The sequence below is a fragment of the Salvelinus sp. IW2-2015 genome, linkage group LG24 (assembly GCF_002910315.2).
Source record: "Salvelinus sp. IW2-2015 linkage group LG24, ASM291031v2, whole genome shotgun sequence".
NCBI classification, from domain to species: Eukaryota; Metazoa; Chordata; class Actinopteri; order Salmoniformes; family Salmonidae; genus Salvelinus; species Salvelinus sp. IW2-2015.
The window spans coordinates 687,119-705,433 of record NC_036864.1 but is presented as its reverse complement, the minus strand read 5'-3'; positions in this window follow the sequence as shown (position 1 = coordinate 705,433).

Below are 18,315 nucleotides of genomic sequence, written 5' to 3'. Positions count from 1 at the left end.
GGCGAAAGCATAAGATGCTATTATCTGATGATAGTACAGAAGCTACACTCTCTTTTTTGACAATTTCAACCATGCCGGCGCTACTCAAAACGCAGAAATAAAATATAAAACATGCATTACCTTTGACGAGATCCTTTTGTTGGCACTCCAATATGTCCCATAAACATCACAAATGGTCCTTTAGTTCGATTAATACCGTCCATATATATCCAAATTGTCCATTTATTTGGCGCCGTTGTACCAGGAAAAACAGCGTTCAATTTGCGCAAAATCACGACAAAATATCTAAAAAATTACCTCTAAACTTTGCCAAAACATTTCAAAGTACTTTTGTAATACAACTTAAGTTATTTGTAAACGTTAATAATCGATCAAATTGAAGACTGGTCAATCTGTTTTCAATACAGGATATCAACAAACTCACGGTACTTTTCAAGTCTTGCTCAACTCTCAAACATAAACAAACGACGTCACTCCACTTCCGGGTCAATATCTTTCTCTGTTAACTAAGGAAAAACCTTAACCTTTTTCCATACAATGGCGACATCCAGTGGAAGCAGTAGGAACTACGTGTATACTGATTAGAATTCTGGTTTGCCCATAACAAACCATTGAACATACAGGAACTTAAAAAGAAAAAAGTTAGTCCTCAGGGTTTTGACTGCTATATAAGTTCTGTTATACTTACAGATATGATTCAAACAGTTTTAGAAACTTCAGAGTGTTTCCTATCCAAATCTACTAATAATATGCATATCTTATATTCTGGGGATGAGTAGCACGAAGTTGAAATTGCGCACGCTATTTTTCCCTAAGTGAAAACTCTGCACCCTATCCTCAAGAAGTTGGAAGCCAGCTGCACCAATGTTTCGGAGGAAAGACCGTTCAACTGACAACCGAAGTCAGCCTGCAGGAGTCCGGCCTGCCACAAGGAGTCGCTAGAGCGCAATGAGCCAAGTAAAGGCCCCCACCGGCCAAACCCTCCCCTAATCCGGACGACCTTGGGGCAATTGTGCGCCACCCTATGGGACTGCCAGTCACGGCCGGTTCCCCTCTTTACTTTTTTTTCAATCTTTACTCATGGCCTGCCACTTGCTCTGAGTACGGCCTGTGTGTCTATGTATGTTGATGACTCAACATTATACACGTCAGCTACCACAGCAAGTGAATCACTGCAACACTTAACAAAGAGCTGCAGTCAGTTTCAGAATGGGTGGCAAGAAATTAGTTAGTTAAACAAAAAAGAGCATTGTATTAGGGACAATTAATTCACTAAACCCTACACCTCAACTAAATCTCAACTAAAATTGAGCACGTTGAGGAAACTAAACTACCTGGAGTAACCCTGGATTGTAATCTGTCATGGTCAAAACATATTGATACAACAGTAGCTAAGATGAGGAGAGGTCTGTCCATAATAAAATGTTCATCTGCCTTCTTAACAACGCTATCAACAAGGCATGTCGTACAGGCCCTAGTTTTATTGCACCTGGACTACTGTCCAGTCGTGTGGTCAGGTGCCACAAAGAGCGACTTGGCAACATGGCTGGCCCGTAATTGTACACGAAGAGCTAAAATTAATAATGTGCACGTCAATCTTTCCTGGTTCAAAGTAGAGGAGAGTTTGACTTCGTCACTGCTTGTTTTTGTGAGAAGTATTGACATGTTGAATGCAATGAGCTGTCTGTACCCATGCATTCCCCACAAGACATGCCACCAGAGGTCACTTCACAGTCCCCAAGTCCAGAACAGACTATGGGAGGTGCACAGTACTACATAGAACCGTGACTACATGGAACTCTATTCCACATCAAGTAATTCATGCAAGTAGTAAAATCAGATTTAAAAATCTGATAAAAATAAACCTTATGGAACAGCGGGTACTGAAAAGACACACACACAGGCATGTCTATAAATACAAAAACGTAATTTGTTTACATCTCTGTTAGTGAGCATTTCTCCTTTGCCAAGATAATCCATCCACCTGACAGGTATGGCATATCAAGAAGCTGATTAAACAGCATGATCATTACACAGTTGCACCTTGTGCTGGGGACCATAAAAAGCCACTTTAAAATATGCAGTTTTGTCACACAACACAATGCCACAGATGTCTCAAGTTTTGAGGGAGCGTGCAATTGACATGCTGACTGCAGACATGTCCACCAGAGCTGTTTTAATTACCAGAGGTAATTTAATGTTCATTTCTCTACCATAAGCTGCCTCCAACTTTGTTTTAGAGAATTTGTCAGTACGTCCAACTGGCCTCACAAACGCAGACCATGTGTAACCATGCCACCCCAGGACCTCCACATCCGAATTCCTCACCTGCTGAATCGTCTGAGGGGGGAGGGGCGCTGAGGAGTATTTATTTTTGTAATAAAGCCCTTTTTTGGGTAAAAGCTGTTTCTGATTAGCTGGGCCTGACTACCAAGTGGGTGAACCAATGCCCTCCCAGGCTCACCTATGGTTGCACCCCTGCCCAGTCATGTGAAATTAGATTAGGGCCTAATTTATTTATTTCAATTGACTGATTTCCTGAAATTGTTGCATGTTCTATGTATATTTTTGTTCAGTATCACTGCCTTAATGTTGATGGGCCCCAGAAAGATTAGCTGCTGCCTTGGCTAATGGCGATCCATAATAAATACAAATACTTCTCCATTCAGCTGCATGTGGACACAAATACACACACACACACACATGCGCAAACACATACGACCCCCCCATCACCCTCCCTACTCCCCACATACCATCCCTCCCCTCCTCCGTCCATGCTCAGCAGTCTGTAGTGTAAGCAGGTTGTCATGCATTGTAGAGATCATTGTTATTGATATGTTTAACTGGCTGATTTCCTGTGATTTCCTGTCTTCCAGGCCAGCCAATAAAGGCCAGTGCGTTTTTATTCACTCAGTCCCACAATCAAAATGACCTTAAGGGTGACAACAAGGACGACAGCAATGGATTAGTTGTCAATTTGCCTGCGTAACTGAATCATGTCCTTAGGAGATGAATTACTTTGCAAAGCGGCTGAGACAAGTCGTGTGTGTATTCGTTTAAAGTTAGATTCATGTATTTAACAGCACTGATGCTAGGCCTACGTGCCAGATTGCACAAAGTGCCTAATTCAGACATATTACAACTAAAGCAGAGCAGATCTGACACTCATCACATAGAAAATGATTCATGGGTTCAATGTACCCACTCAGATTTGGAGGATAAAAAGGCTTTCAAAGATGTTTACACCTAAACACTATTGTGTCAAACTGTCTGCTGGTTGTGTTGTCAATTCTGATTAAATGTAAACATTTTAAAGGGTTTTTGCTCAGTTGTGATAAACTCTGACTTGAGTTGAGTTGACAATCTGAAAAGACCACGTGTGTGTGTGTTTGTACTCTATAAATGACTTTGTGTAGGTATGTGTGTGCACGTCTATGCCCCCTGAGCGTGTATCCTCTGATTGAACAACACCCCTCATGTCTGTTTGCATGGCCACTATCAGCCTAATGTCCAAGTCTAATGCCTCGCTCCACATCTTCATGTCTGTCTCCACACACTCCGGATCTAACAGAGAACTGAGGGGCGTCCTGTTACTTCCAGATGGCTGGAACACGGAGCATCTGACTCTAACTACCGTACGCCACGGCGTTGTGCGGCCATTAGGCTAGGGACGCACCACAGCATCTCTTCCACAGGCTAATGTGATGTCAGCTTTTGTTATCTCTGTCACTGCCTGTTCTGCCTGCCTACTCTCCTGGAACTCTTCTTTGAACTCAGAAAAACATAATTAAGACCAAAGATAAGAGGCGTTCGCAGCCTTTCTTATTCATTTGAACATTTCATTTTGGGCTGGCTACACATCAAACCCATTTAGATTAGACAAATTGATTCAATTCTCTCCATGTTTGTATCATACCTTAATTCTGCCATGCCCCCTCAGTTAGGCTGAGTGTGAGAAGAAACACGACATTGTTGTCAGTTTGTCTTTTTTACTGCTTTGTGATCCAGGGACGACAATCACCTTTACTTTCTCAATCTAATTTATATGTAATCAGAGCGACGAAGGCATTGAAAGAATGTGATTAATGTAAGTACAATACTGGCCTGCATCCCAAATGGCATCCCATTCCCTATAAAGTGCACTACTTTTGACTAGAGACCTATGGGACTATGTAGGGAGCCAATTTGGGATGCACCCTGTGAGATTAGGACTAAGGATGTTGAGTTGTTAACATAGGCGTGATTGTTTTTGAGCTAAACAGTATACTTTTTCACTAAGGATTATCAACGGTCTGATGGATTTGTTATTACTTAAGACAGTATCGGAGGTAGGGGCGCTCTGGAAATGGGATACATTGGGATCCGCATTCAGAGCTGAGCTAAGGCTTTGCCAATGAAAGTAAATACTTTGAAACTGGTGCAGTGGCCTCTACATGTATAAAGACATTTTAGACAGCGACAGCGTTCAAATTTCAGAATGTATGTTCCTCGGGGCCTGTCATGCCAAATAATGTCCCCCCACCCGTGTCACAATGGGATTCGATAAACTAGTAGCGTCCGTTGCTATATCAACGTTGTGATGACCTAATGATTCAAATTTTGGAGATTATTACAGCCTTATTGGCATTCTGTTCATCCCCGCTATGCAAACAAGGCTGATTTCCGTGACAATTTTGCTGTTTCAACAAGTTTTGTTAAGCTAATAAGATGTAAATATTACTTCAAACTACTTTTGGGTACCTTGTTAACATTACAACAAGATAAAATCCATGTCTTAAACGTTGCCATGTTTCGGAAATAGCAAAAAAAAACTACACTGGCTTGTCTGGCTGTTATGTTTTTATTTTTATTATGATTATTTTTCTGTCTCACATATCTCATTAGTACACCCTTGTGGTTGAATATATATGTATCTATTGTAGGTCCTAGGATACAAATCAAATCAAATCTTAATGGTCACATACACATATTTAGCAGATGTTATTGCGGGTGTTTTGCAAAATGCTTGTACTTAGGAGCTAGAAGCAGAGCTGCCATGTCTGTCGGAGCCATCATTATACAACAGTGAATAATGTGAAACAAATACATACCGTCAAAGGATACCTTACAATTTACAATAATGAACACCTTGTGAAACGGCTGTGAAAACCAATCTGGCAATATTTTAATATCTAAACTTTTTTTTGTACAGTTTTGTCATTAATTTTTTTTCATAGATTTTATGTACACTCACATGGCAATCATAGACTAAAACACTGAATTCTGGTGTGTGGAATAGAGAGGAGGTGGGTGCTGTGTGGGTGGGAGGTTTTGCCTGTCACTTGTTCTCAACAGGCAGCCAGTCTCAGAAGGGAGACTCAAAGAGGGAGACTGAAAAGTCCAGGCACTGCTGCTCTCTTTGTTCTGAGTGTTTGCAGTGATAGTGTTTTTAGATCATGTGTGTATCTCACATATTAAGTTCCCAGTGTGACAGAGCTAGAAAACCTTCTTAGCAGATAATGAGAACATGACAATAACAGTAGCTGTAGATGAGGTAATGACAAGTTGGAGGGTGGTTGGCAATGGAGGAAATCAGGTGGATCCCCATTTGGTTGTTGGGCAGAACCCTTCGATCCTGGAGAACAGAAGCAGAGTTAAAGGGAATAGTGTAGGAGATAGAGACAAGCAAACACACGTTAAACTTTACTGTGAGAAAATGTAATTGATTAGCGCAGTGTTATAAATGGGAGATACAGAGCATTCAGAAAGAATTTTGACTCCTTGACTTTTTCCACATTTTGTTATGTTACAGCCTTATTCTAAACTGGATTAAATTGTTTTCCCCCTCATCAATCTACACACAATACCCCATAACGACAAAGCAAATAAATGAAATATCATATTTACATAAGTATTCAGACCCTTTGTTGCAGGACCTTCGGCAGTGATTACAGGCTCGAGTCTTCTTGAGTATGACGCTACAAGCTTTGCACACCTGTATTTGGGGAGTTTCTCACATTTTTCTCTGCAGTTCCTCTCAAGTTATGTCAGATTGGATGGGGAGCGTTGCTGCACAGCTATTTTCAGATCTCTCCAGAGATGTTCGATCAGGTTCAAGTCCGGGCTCTGGCTGAGCCACTCAAGGACATTCAGATAATTTGTCCTGAAGCCACTCCTGTATTGTCTTGGCTGTGTGCTTAGGGTCGTTGTCCTGTTGGAAGGGGAACCTTTGCCCAAGTCTGAGGTCCTGAGTGCTCTGGAGCAGGTTTTTGTTCATCAAGGATCTCTGTACTTTGCTTTGTTCATCTTTCCCTCGATCCTAACGAGTCTCCCAGTCCCTGCCACTGAAAAACATCCCCACAGCATGATGCTGCCACCACCATGCTTCACCATAAGGATGGTGCCAGGTTTCCTCCAGATGTGACGCTTGGCATTCAGGACAAAGATTTGAATCTTGTTTCTCATGGTGTGAGAGTCCTTTAGGTGCCTTTTGGCAAACTCCAAGCGGGCTGTTATGTGCCTTTTACTGAGGAGTGGCTTTTGTCTGGCCACTCTACCATAAAGGCCTGATTGGAGGAGAGCTGCAGAGATGGTTGTCCTTTTGGAAGGTTCTCCCATCTCCACAGAGTAACTCTGGAGCTCTGTCAGAGTGATCATCGGGTTCTTGGTCACCTCCCTGACCAAGGCCCTTCTCCCAGATTGCTCAGTTTGGCCAGGCGGCCAGCTCTAGGAAGAGTCTTGGTGGTTCCGAACTTCTTCCATTTAAGAATGATGGAGGCCATTGTGTTCCTGGGGACCTCCCATGCTGTAGAAATGTTTTGGTACCCTTCCCCAGATCTGTTTTGGAGCTCTACGGTCAATTCCTTGGAAGTCATGGCTTGGCTTTTCCTCTGTCAACTGTCAGCTGTGGGACTTTATATTGACAGGTGTTTGCCTTTCCAAATCATGCCCTATAAATTGAATTTACCACAGGTGGAATCAAGTTGTAGAAACATCACAAGGAGGATCAATGGAAACATGATGCACCTGAGCTCAATTTCGAGTTTCATAGCAAAGAGTCTGAATACTTATGTAAATAAGGTATTTCTGTTTTACATTTTTGTAAATTTGCAAATCATTAAAGGGTATTGTGTGTAGATTGATGAGGACATGTTTTTATTTAATCCATTTTAGAATAAGGCTGTAAAATTACAAAATTTAGAAAAAGGGAAGGGGCCTGAATACTTTCTGAATGTACTGTATGTAATTTTCAACAGTTTTGGAAGGTATAGCCTACCTCAAGCTGGTCCCCCTCTGACTCAGAGCACAGAGAATCAGACTGATCTGAACTCACTAGCTCTGGTGGATGGGGCTCGGACAGTCGATGGTCCTAAAGTCATTGGGAGAGGTAAACTGAAGAGGTACATTTTTATAAGCTCAGCATATATACCATTTCTTCCTTCCTCAAATGTCAACCAAATGTAACATACTGTGTCTATTGTGCTTCACCGAAGTGTAGGGCGTCAAGGCTTTCAGTGGTCAACCGTTTAAATGCTCCAACTGGAGAAGATTGTTGGCTTCCACTGAGGTAACCCTAGGAAGACAAATAGAAAAATATCAGTGTTAGGGAAACTAACACTAACTTCAGGAAATTTAGAGTTAAGCATGTTCTCTGACTTTAATGGGTATTGGTGATTTAATGGGTAAAGTGATTGGTCTTCATCAGACACTAGCTGTTGCCATTTCTGGATTTCGTGAAGGGTCCGAGGAGGTCCCTAACTTTTAAAGTGTTAGAAAGAAATCAATTTTTTCTTAAACGTATCTGTGTCATACAGTATGCAGATTTTCATGTTTGGTAGAATACTGTGTCATGACTCTCACTCCTGTGTGAGGATCAAAGAGAGTAACGACTGGTCGTAAACCTTCTCTCTCTTGCACTGCAGTATGGAGAAGTCAAAAATCCGTTGTGTGTAGAGAGAGACTCGGCCAAAACTTTAACTTCTCTAGGATAGAGGGCAGCATTTTCACGTTTGGATGAAAAGTGTGCCCAGAGTAAATTGCCTTCTACTCAGTTTCAGATGCTAATATATGCATATTATTATTAGTATTGGATGGAAAACACTCTGAAGTTTCTAAAACTGTTTGAATCATGTCTGTGACTAAAACACAACTTATTTGGCAGGCAAAACCCAGAGGACAAACCATTCAGATAACTTTTTTTGGAGGTCACTCTCTTTTCAATAGGGTTTCATTGGGAATCCAGATTTCTAAGGGACCTTCCTGCAGTTCCTATCGCTTCCACTGGATGTCAACATTCTTTAGAAATTGATTGAGGTTTTTCCTTTGAGAAATGAAGAAGTAGCCATGTTCAGAATGAGGCTCCAGTGAAGTGTACTGTTTGCTAGAAGCGTGTGACCAGAAAGCATGCTACACATTGTTTTCCTCCGGTATTGAACACAGATCATCCCAATTTTATCGATTATTTACGTTAAAAAATACCTAAAGTTGTATTACAAAAGTAGTTTGAAATGTTTTGACAAAGCTTACAGGTAACTTTTGAGATATTTTGTAGTTACGTTGTGCAAACGCGCCAAATAACTGGACATTTTGGATATATAGATTGAATTAATCGAACAAAAGGACCATTTGTGATGTTTATGGGACATATTGGAGTGCCAACAGAAGAAGCTCGTCAAAGGTAAGGCATGAATTATATCTTTATTTCTGCGTTTTGTGTCGCGTTGGGAGGGTTGAAATATGATGGTCTGTGATTGTTAGCTGGGGTGCTATCCTCAGATAATAGCATTGTTTGCCTTCGCCGTAAAGCATTTTTGAAATCTGACACGTTGGCTGGATTCACAACAAGTGTACCTTTAATTTGGTATATTGAATGTGTGATTTCATGAAAGTAAAATTTTATAGTAATTTATTTTAATTTGGCGCTCTGTATTTTCACTGGATGTTGGCCAGGTGGGACGCTACTGTCCCACATATCCCAGAGAGGTTAACATCAAAACATTGGACATTGAAACAATATTTCTAACATAAAGAATGTGGAAAATGGTTGGTGGGGATGGAAACAATAATCATGTCACATAATTTAGCATTTTGTGATGTCATTACAGATGGTATAACAAGAAACTGTAACTCTGAAAGTAGTCACGACCGAGTTACCACCCACTTTTTAAATTTGTCAATTTCTAAAACATTTTTTATTTGCAGTTTGCTTTCATTTTTCCATGGTACATAATCAGACATATTTCAATAGCTTAAATGTTGTAAAACTTATATGACTAAATATGAAACAATTTGTGAAAAAATAGCAATGTGATTTTAGCCTTCTAAATGAGAATAGTTTTTCATATAAACTTTTGCCAAGTCAGTAACCACGCCCATGTCAGCACAGACATTGTGGCAAAGTGATGGGACTGCCCTCCAAAGCGAGTGCTTAAAAGGACTCCCTGAAGAATTAACATATTGGACCAAAACATGCCGGGTTGCTGCCGGTGTGCAAAGTGGTCCTAGTGGTACCCTGAGTAATCAACCATTGAGACCAGAGAACGTGAGGATCAGCCACATGTTGAAATGGTTAAATGTCTACACACCAGTATACGTGCCGCGTGAGCAAAAAACGTTGAAATGGTTTCAATTTAAATACAGGACAGCGTGGAGTGGTGGCTACATGGCTGACAAATGGTTTAAAACTACCACACCAGAAAATGTAAAGACTTTGAAACTCTCGAGTGAAGAAGATAAAGACTACATCATTCAGTTTCCAGCTGTTTAAGTACTTTAGTCTGGTAAATTCAACCAAAGACAAAGACATCTATGCGTAAATATGTATTGCATTCCTTTTCTGAATGAGCGTTTATTAGGGTGCTAAGTATTTGTATTTCTGTGAGTGTAGCTTACAAATGTCCTGATAGTTGAATTCCTTGTCTCTCCCTTTCCCTCTCTTTCTGAATCCTCCATTTTGTTATAACCAAACTGCTTTGTTAGTCCACTAGGGACTTTACATTGCATTAGGTTAGTAATCAATAATCTATACTGTGTGTGTTTATGTAATTCTGTGTTATTATTTAGTTAGTTACTAAATAAATAATTAACTTCTTTGGGCTGCAAGCCCGAAGCCGGGCACAATATGACAACAGCCACTTCAAGTGCAGGGCGCAAAATTCAAAATATATTTTTTAGAAATATTTAACTTTCACACATTAACAAGTCCAATACAGCAAATGAAAGATAAACATCTTGTGAATCCAGCCAACATGTCCGATTTTTTCAATGTTTTACAGCGAAAACACCACGTATATTTATGTTAGCTCACCACCAAATACAACATACCACGTATGTTTTTCACAGCACAGGTAGCATGCACAAAACCAACCTAACTAACCAAGAACCAACCAAACTAACCAAGAAACAACTTCATCAGATGACAGTCTTATAACATGCTATACAATAAATCTGTTATCAGACTGTCCTCTGATGAAGTTGTTTCTTGGTTAGTGACTATTTATATCTTTATTTGGTCGAATTTGTGATAGCTACCTATGCAGGAAAAAAATGGTGGGAAAAAAAAGTTGTGTCTTTTGCTATGGTGGTTAGCTAATAGAAATACATATTGTGTCTTCCCTGTAAAACATTTTAAAAATCAGAAATGATGGCTGGATTCACAAGATGTGTATCTTTCATTTGGTGTCTTGGACTTGTGATTTCATGAACATTTTATTATATGATATCCCTGTGGCTTTTGGCTAGGCTATGCTAGTCAGCTTTTTTGATGGGGGGGATCCCGGATCCGGGTTTGTGACTCGTTAGAGTTTAAGTCGGGAGATAGTAACTCATTAAATAACCTTTTCCCGTGGTGCCCCAAGATTGCTATTGAGTTAATTGTTACATGATTAAATTATTCACGTAATAATTAAACAGTTAATTGATTTGGTAAAATAACAGTCATCACATTAATGATAGTTACGTCACAACTGACACACACACATTATATAATATTGAACTCTGGTGTGATCAAATAAAGCAACCATTACAAAACAACTTATGAGGGCAACATTTGAATTGGGACACTTACCGATCATGTGCCATGGTGAAACAACTGATGGGCTTCAACACTTGCGTCACAGTCTTCACCTTCTCAAACTTCTGGGAGGCTTGATAGTGTAATGACCTTTAACCTCTCTTGGGTAGGGGGCAGTATTTTCACGTCCAGATGAAAAGCGTGCTCAGAGTAAACTGCCTGCTACTCAGGCCCAGATGCTAGGATATGCATATTAGTAGTAGATTTGGGTAGAACACACTCTGAAGTTTCTAAAACAGTTTGAATGATGTCTGTGGGTATAACATAACTCATATGGCAGGCAAAAACCTGAGAAAAATCCAACCAGGAAGTGGGAAATCTAAGGTTTGTAGATTTTCAACTCTTTGCTTATTCAAGATACAGTGGAAATTGGGTCCTATTGCACTTCCTATTGCTTCCACTAGATGTCAACAGTCTTTTGAACCTTGTTTGAGGATTCTATTGTGAAGTGGAGGCGAATGAGTCAGAGGTCTGCCAGAGAGCCACGAGCTAACCAGGTGCGTTCACGTGAGAGTGTTAGCTGGCGTTCCATTGCATTTCTGAAGACAAAGGAATTCTCCGGTTGGAACATTATTGAAGATTCACGTTAACATCCTAAAGATTGATTCTATACATCGTTTGACATGTTTCTACGGACTGTAACGGAACTTTTTGACTTTTCGTCTGTAGTGATCGCGCTTCATGAATTTTGATTACTGGGCTAAACGCGCTAACAAAAAGGATGTATCTGGACATAAATTATGGACTTCATTGAACAAAACAAACATTTATTGTGGAACTGGGATTCCTGGGAGTGCATTCTGATGAAGATCAAAGGTAAGTGAATATTTATAATGTTATTCTGACATCTGTTGACTATATAACATGCCGGATATCTCTTTGGGTTGTGTTGGTCTCTGAGCGCTGTACTCAGATTATTGCATGGTGTGCTTTTTCTGTAAAGATTTTGGAAATCTGACATATCAGTTGCATTAAGGAGAAGTTGATCTAAAATTCCATGCATAACAGTTGTATCTTTTAGCAATGTTTATTATGAGTATTTCTGTAAATTGGTGTGGCTCTCTGCAAAATCATCGGATGTTTTGGAACTACTGAACATAACGTGCCAATGTAAACTCAGATTTTTGGATATAAATATGAACTTTACCGAACAAAACATACATGTATTTTGTAACATGAAGTCCTATGAGGTCATCTGATGAAGATCATCAAAGGTTAGTGATTCATTTTATCTCGCTTTTTGTGACTCCTCTCTTTGGCTGGAAAAAATGGCTGTGTTTTTCTGTGACTTGGCTCTGACAAAACATAATCTTTTGGTGTGCTTTTTGAAAGCCTTTTTGAAATCGGACACTGTGGCTGGGTTTACAACAAGTGTATCTTTTAAAATGGTGTAAAATATTTGTATGTTTGAGGAATTTAAATTTGGGATTTCTATTGTTTTGAATTTGGCGCACTGCAGTTTCACTGGCTGTTGACGAGGTGAGACGCTACCGTCCCACATACCCTAGAGAGGTTAAGCACAAAGTGACAAATTGAAACGTTGTGTGCTCTCTGATATGACAATCATTGAAATTATATATAATTTCAGATAAAATACAATGTGATTGGTTATTTCACTTCCCCAGCTGTCCACCTCCTTGACAATTCCACGCCAGAAGAAGCGTAGGTTGATTTTGGCAATCGTGTGCTTCACTCCGAAATGATCAGAATGCATCTTGCTCAGCATGGCCTCCTTCTCCTCCTGTGTGGCTGGCCATCATTCTCCCATATGTACAAGTGATTGCCTAACAAGTTGGAAGAGAAGAGTTGTTGAAACACTCAAGTCCAAGTAAATTTGCACTGCAGTGTTTCTCTCTGTTGCTCTCTCCATCGCTCTCTCTGTCTTCCACTCTCTTCTCACCTCTCTCTCTCCCTCTCATCCTTTGTTTTTCACTTTCTTCCTCTCCCCGCTCTCTCCGTCTGTGTCTGTCTAGTGAAGCCACCTAGGGCTGTTGGAATTACCATAATTGCTTACACCTATCCATTTGATTGATCAGGTTTAACTTGTAGCTAGATACCTCAATATGACAGACAAATGTATAGCTAACAACATGTAGATGACCAACTAGCTAGATGGAAAATGGATGTTGAAAAATGGTTGTGCATAGCTAAATCCATCCAGTTACCTAATAGAAGTAAACTACTTAACCCTGAATTGTGAATTTATCTGCCCACTACGGATATTGCGCGTCTTGTTGAGATCAGAGGTTCCTTCTTAACACTTTGTCTGGTTGGAAATATAAAAGAACATCCCCTCGAGGGATGGCCTTGAAGTGCAAGCTACATACAAACAGAGAGCTACAATAACAGTTATCTAGCTAACATTAGCTAAATAAAACTGTCTGGCTAGCTAGCTAGTTGCCTAGCTGACGAGGCAGGCCGAGGTAAGTAAGTACAGTAGCTAGCAACGTCAATCTAAAAAGAGTTTTGTAAAGAGTCCTCTTTACAAAACCGTTTCAGTTCGGTAATATTCTTGGGATGTCTGGTGTGAACTGCTCTCTTGAGGTCATGCCACAGCATCTCAATTGGATTGAGGTCAGGACTCATATTTTCCTCTGTTGAAGCCATTCTGTTGTTGATTAACTTTTTTTTTCTTCGTCATTGTCCTCTTGTGTCACCCAACTTCTGTTGAGCTTCAATTGGCGGACAGATAGCCCAACATTCTCCTGCAAAATGTCTTGATAACCTTGGGAATTCATTTTTCTGTCGATGATAGCAAGCTGTCTAGGACCTGAGGCACAAACCACAAAGCAGGCACAAACCATGATGCTCCCTCCACCATACTTTACAGTTGGGATGAGGTTTTGATGTTGGTGTGCTGTGCCTTTTTTCTCCACACATAGTGTTGTGTGTTCCTTTCAAACAACTCAACTGTAGTTTCATTTGTCCACAGAATATTTTGCATCCAGGTGCACTTTTGCAAACTTCAGATGTGCAGCAAATCTTTTTGGACAGCAGTGGCTTCTTCCGTGGTGTCCTCTCACGAACACCATTCTTGTTTAGTGTTTTACTTATCGTAGAATCATCAACAGAGATGTTAGCATGTTCCAGAGATGTCTGTAAATCTTTAGCTGACACTATAGGATTCTTCTTAACCTCATTGAGTATTCTGCACTCTCCTCTTGCAGTGTTCTTTGTAGGACGGCCACTCCTAGGGAGAGTAGCAGAAGTGCTGAACTTTCTCCAATTATAGGCAATTTGTCTTACCGTGGACTGATGAACATCAAGGCTTTTAGAGATACTTTTGTAACCCTTTCCAGCTTTATGCAAGTCAGCAATTCTTAATCTTAGGTCTTCTGAGATCTCTTTTGATTGAGGCATGGTTCACATAAGACAATGCTTCTTGAATTTTGTGAGTGTTTTTTACAGGGCAAGGCAGCTCTAACCAACATCACCTATCTCGTCTCATTGATTGGACTCCAGGTTAGCTGACCCCTGACTCCAATTAGCTTTTGGATAAGTCATTAGCCTAGGGGTTCACAAACGTTTTACAACCTACACTGTGAATGTTTAAAAGATGTATTCAATATAGTAAAAATACAATCATTTGTGTGTTATTAGTTTAAGCAAATTATGTTTGTCAATTGTTGAGAATTAGATGAAGATCAGATCAAATTTGATGACCAAGTTATTCAGAAATCCAGGTCATTCCAAAGGGTTCAGTGACTTTATCTTTCCACTGTATATGTTATTTCTCAATCTTTATGCTGCAAAAATCCCTCAACTCCTGTTTCCTTCGGTCTGTTTCTTCTCTCCTACCCCTCACGTCCCTAGCTAGCCGGTCCAAACATCCTGGAACATTTAGAGGGGTGTAGAGGACACTAAATCAATAGACTCCAGAGCGACCGGAAACAGTGCTGTACTGAGGAAACGGTGCTGTACTGAACAAACAGTTCCAAACCGGGGAGGGGTTAGGTTGTGATTTGGGGGAACAATGTCAGTAAGGCCACTGCCCTTTAAATACATTACTCATTGCTTCAAGCCACACCTCACCACACCCACCAAACGGGAGCAAACGGGAGCAAACGTACCTCAGTCTGCTCAAGAACGTTTTGGGGAAATGTGTCATTCAATACAAACCATTCCGCAATGTAGCAAACATTCAAGGGAACTGAACGCACCTCAGGTTAATAGCGCTGGTGTTTTTGTCATCAAGATCATCAGCTATTAATAAGCTAGTGATTAGAGTCAGCTGCTGAGAATTAATGGCAGCTCGGGGCAAGTATTGTCCTTGTCTCCACAATGACACAGCCTGGCCTAGGGCGAGACGGGAGGGATGAAAGAGAGGGAGGGAAAGGAAGAAATAAAGAAAAAGGGAGAAGAAGAGGAGGGAGGAAGAGAAACAGAAGGAGGGAAGTGAGAGAGGGAAGGAAGGAGTAAGAGAGACAGGGATAGAGAGAGAGAGAAAGGCCTGCTGTTTAGGGTTTGCTTTGTTGAAATTGAGAGACCAGACCAATGACAAAGGGAAGGTGAAGGTTGAGAAGGAAAAAGAGAAACAGTAAACATTTAAAAAAAAGTTTGTCTCTAATCAGCATCGGTAATGGATCTATCTATCTGACCTGTCTGCTCTGCTCTGGTCTCTCCTAAGAGACTTTCAAACCTGTCTGCTCTGATATCTCCTGTGAAACACGTCTCTGGTTTGATCAGTTATTTTCTCCCACCCAAAATCTGTCTTTTTCAAAGCTAAAATATAGAAAATTTATGAATTTTCTTTCACTTTGATATCAACCCCATAGGTGGGAAAGCTTTGAAAAAATCAGATTTGGTATCAAATGGATTGTCTTGGCTTTTTGGATATATGGTTATTGCTGTTTACTATTTATTTTTCTAAATATGATAATTGGAATGCACACATCTTCAAAACGTCACATTTCAAAGCAGAACAGAACACCAAGAGTAGTGGATTGGAATTCAAATGGGTCGTATTCTCCGGTCTCTGTGGCTAAATGTTTGGCATTCAACTTGTCCTCAAAGCTGACGTCATCGCTTCACAGAAAGGAATTGATTATTGGGTTTCCATTTCTTTTGGACTCCTTTTCCCCTTTCAAGGTTGAACCATTTTCTAAAGTTCTGGTTAAAAGAAAAAAATCCCTTTAAAAACAGATTTCTCCCCAATTTATTTTTATGTCACAAATCTTTGAAGTCATTTCTTGAATGTGGATTAGAAAAAGTAGTGTTGTTAAATTGGGGGGGGGGGAATATGAAAGCTTCAGATACAAATCCCTCTCTTTTAATTTTGCTGTGCCCCAGAGGAACGCAACTCAAAAGCACAATCTAGCCCAAATAAACATCATTATCACAGAACTCAGTCAGCGCTGACATGAAAACGCTGAAAAGGGGAAACATGTCAAATACAAATCATCTCTCAGCTTTGCAAAACAGTTTGCAGTACTAACAGGCTCTGAGACCTCTCAAACGCAATTATTGCTGTAAGGCCAAAGACATCAGAGGAAAGGCAAACCTCAATGGTAAACCCTTATATCTTAAGGCCTAACTGCAGCCAAGAGTATTACATTTTATCATGCTCTAAATCTCAAGACCTATAAAAGAACATGGCAATTATTATCATATTGTATGAGGAATTCGAGGTAATACGTCTGATTGCTTATAGTAAATCTAAATCATATGCCTTGCGTTCATTTCAAATGAATCAATAACTTTGCTCATTAACCAAATGCATACTGGCTTATTATCTGTTAGTTTTATTCACAGCTAAGATTAACCCCGCCAGACAGACAGAGAGTCCATCGCCTAATATAACCCCACTAATCAAAACAAGTTCAGACCTGAAGCGTTGCAACACATCACCACGTTAGGAAGAAACATAAATAAGGTTGCAGGGTAAAAATTACAGGCTGGGAAAATATTTGTTTTTGTTAATGGAGCCGTCGATAATACAGAGAGCGAGAGAGAGTGAGAGAGAGAGAGTGAGAGAGAGAATTACCGCCGACATTACTGGGAGCCCATACAGGCGTGAATGGAGCACGGCTGGACACCCAGGCCATCAAAGATGATCATGCTATAAATTCCCCATACTGTATAATAAGCCTGTCACTCTGAAAACTGGGGCTGTGGGATTAGGGAAATAATACCCTGCAGATCTTATCTCCCGTAGGGAACCTTCCACCTCAAAAAGCACATGAAAGAGGATTTTGATAACTATCATCTCAGATCTTTCTGAAATAATTTCTGTTGTTAAAAACAGATACTATAAACACTCCTGCAACATTATTTTGTTGAAATATAATTTGATCTCTGAGAAATTGATTGCACCCATATTAGCCTTTATGTCCAAATCATCCTAAAGTATCTAAAAATGGATTGTGTAACTCAATGATGTTACCTGTAGATGATTTGGATATGAAGCGAGAAAATGCTAATATAGGTAACATTGACTTGCACTGTATTTGTGCCACAAATTCTAAAAAAGGTGGCACTTGAAACAGTGGCCAGGTAAACAATTGTGATCGTCACCGTCCAATAGCCATATGTCCCTTTCAATCACCTTGTTATCGTTAAATCTAGATGGATGTGATGAGCAATGGTACTTGTGCTACTCTAAACAATGACTTGGCTCTAGATAGGACATAAGGTGCAGGGTGCAGAAGCTATTGTGAGAGAGAGAGAGCGAGAGAGAGAGAGAGAGAGAGAGAGACACAGACAGACAGACAGACAGACAGACAGACAGACAGACAGACAGACAGACAGACAGACAGACAGACAGACAGAGAGTGTAGTCTAACTAAACTGCAGCTTGAATGTCAGTTGTATCTAATTGGTTATAAACAGCTACTGTATTTTAATCTGTTTTCTTTCCTTCTCTCCTTCTGCCATCCCCAAACACACAATAATGAATATGACACATGCACACACGTACGCTCGCACGCTCACAGATGCGGGCAGACACACACACGTACACATCAACAATGAATGAATAACAATACGTCGTTAAAAGTAATTATTTCAAAAATAAGCGTGGCTAAATTACATATGTTTGATAACAACTCTCTCCCTGTTTAAAGATCACATCTGGTGTCTCGCCCAAACCACATGGTGTCTAGGTAATATTTTTGGGCAGTGTGTGTATGGGGGGGTCAGCCCCTCTCTTTGTGCTAATTGGCTGATTGGTCTCATTAAGATTAACTGTTCAAAACAACCCCCCACTAATGAGGGGAAATTAATTATGATGTCGGCCATGTCTTGATCTGTCCTTAGTTCGTAAGGAG